Here is a 2,978-nt window from a genome sequence, read left to right on the forward strand (position 1 = left end):
TTATATATTTGAGTAAGTTGAATGTCTAAAAGCATTTCTATAAAAAAAAATCCTGTCAATTTCATGATGACTTTAAAGCTTCAGATTTCCCTAAATTATTAATCTGATTAACCATTTAATTGTATTTAATATTGATATTCTATATAATATATATATATTTTTTTTCTTATTTCTGTTTAACTTTTTTTTTTATTCTAATCTGAACCTATTTTATTTAATGGTTTATTATTATTCAAGTTACCTTTATTTATATTAAGGCATACCTTAATAAATTGACTATTATATTGTTTATTTGTATTTTTTTTTAAATTAGTTTTCTGTAAAAAAATAGTTTTGAGCAAACTTATCATAAAAAAGCTGATATGAAAAAAAGTTGATGTTGAACTAAAAAAAAAAATCAATATTTAGACAAACTTTTTTTCAGATATTATGACATATCTATCTATATATTACAGAAACGTCTGTGTCACGGAATGGTGAAATAGTGAAGCAAGGATTCAAATGCAGGAATAAGGATATTTATTAAGTAATAAAAAACAAAACTACAAACAAAAACTCCTGGGGGTAAACAAGGAATCTGGCAGGAACAGGAAACACGAGGGAACATACGTAGACAACGAACCAGCACAGCACTGCAAACACAGGGAGACTAAATTGTTTGAAGCAAACAAAAAGAGGGTAACGAAGAAAGCAGGGCATCAGGTAACAAGATGGGACAATTGACATGATGATTCGTGTTCCGGTCTCTAGAGAAGATTATCAGTGATGTCTTTTCTTCACACAAAGCTATTGTATGACTTATGGGTCATGAATTTTGACAAGAGGACTCATTGCACTATAAAAATGTAAAAAATAGTATTTTGAAACCAAGCTCCAAAAACGACTTAATGTCTCAGTATGACGCCATAGTGCGACGGAAGACTTTCTCTGCACAAGTGGTGCTCACTGCAGAACAAAATGACATCTGGCTCCACCTCTCTGGATGTCATGGGCTGAGCTTGACCTAGGCTGCATCCGAAATCACATACTTCCTATTATATAATAAGTGAAAAACAGTATGTGACAAATGTCCGAATTCACAGCAAGTTCCCCGGATGACCTACTTCCGTTGAGATTCTGAATAGTGCATACGATGGACACTTTACTATCCCATGAGGCCATGGGAGAGGATTTATGAATTGGCAGTGAAGTGACAACTGATGCTGGTTGGTCACATGATAATGACAACATGGCTAATGTAGTACGTCAACATTACCATATAGAATGTATTTTTTTAGCGTCTGTGAAGTAAGTATTATTCAAAAAAAGTAGCTACTCGAGAGAAGTGAGTATGTGATTTCGGACGCAGCCCTAGTCTCTGTGGATAATGGTTGGAGGGACAGAGTTATGGAAGGGTTGGGGTGTGGTTGGAGCTTCACTCTTCACCCATTACACCCAAATGACATCCAGCGAGGGAGAGCTGGACCTCACGCTCCACCCATGGCTCTGCAGAAGATGAACAACGCCTACTTCTACATCAGTGCCTCTTTAGCCCCCCCGCCCACCGATTCGTGCATATCATGTATAGTAAATACGAGAGAGACACCAACATTACTCGAGACACAAAACGATATGATGCCTCAGAGGATTACAAGAGGTTTTGCTGCCCCTAAATTGTTTTTGATGTAAAAATGATATGTGGACCTCAAAGAACATTATAAAAGAATGGTCACACTTTATATTAAGTGGCGTTAAGTACTATGTACTTACATCAAAAAATAAGTACAATGTACTTATTGTGTTCATGTTGTATTGTAAAACACTTTTGCTGCTATTGAGATGTTATACAGGTAAGGTTAGGGACAGGTGTGGTGGCATGGGTAGGTTTAAGGGTGAGTTAAGGTGTAAGAGATTGTGGCTAGATGTTCCAAGTACTTTATTGGTATGTTTTATACAATTTTGTAAAGAAAGAATGCCTAGAGAATTTGTGTGGGATAAAATATTGAATATTATTTTAATGTGTCCCTGTTACAGTGTAATTATACATTTAAGTGCTATTAATATACATTACTATATTATTAATATACATAATATGCATATACATTTAAGTGCATTTAAGAGCGAATAATATTTATTAACTCCATGTATAGGGTTAGGGTTTAGTTTAGGGGTAGTTGCATGTAATTATACATTTATAGTTATTACTATAGTAAATATGTAACGTAACAAGGACACAATAAAATAAAGTTTACCAACATATTTTAGAAATCGTTATCTAATAGAAATATACAAAATTAATTTACTGTTTTATTTTATTAAATGTTGTATTTTGTAATTATGTTCATTTTTAAATGATACCAAAAAAATAGAACATAAATTTAAATTAGAACAGAATAATACTTTTCATGATACATTTTGTTGTAGTTTCAGGTAATTTTTCATTCATTCTGATGAATTATTGAATTATTACTATAACTATAACAGGATGTATAGTATAAAATCTTGCTTTCTGAATCATCCCATCTCTCTCTCTTTCACTCCCTATGTCTATTTATACACTATTGTTTTTATGTTTTAAGGCTGGTTATGACGCAAACAGTAAATTCCAGTGACCACTTTATGATTTCTGGATCAAGCAAAAGCTTCATCTCAATCCTCAAGAGCTCAAGTATATCGATGGACCTTCAGGGTGGACTGTGCTCAAAAGATATCCTTAACTCAGATGTTACTATTAGTTTATCCATACGTTTTCATCAATGTGAATGAGTGTCATTTGAGAACAAATTATGACTTATTATTATGAATTATTATTATAAGTCAAACTTCAAAGAATTAGCAGATGTTGTTTGAAAAACCTAAATTCTTTCAACATTGCTGTCAGGTTTAGAATGTAACTAACGTTGACATTGCAAAACAATGATGTTGCAAGGCGGCCCGAGAGTCATATGAGGCTGCTGGCGTGTCTCATGAGCATCACCTGTGCCACACCAGTCTCGAGT

The sequence above is a fragment of the Scardinius erythrophthalmus genome, assembly GCF_964197995.2.
Source record: "Scardinius erythrophthalmus genome assembly, chromosome: 18".
Lineage (NCBI taxonomy): Eukaryota > Metazoa > Chordata > Actinopteri > Cypriniformes > Leuciscidae > Scardinius > Scardinius erythrophthalmus.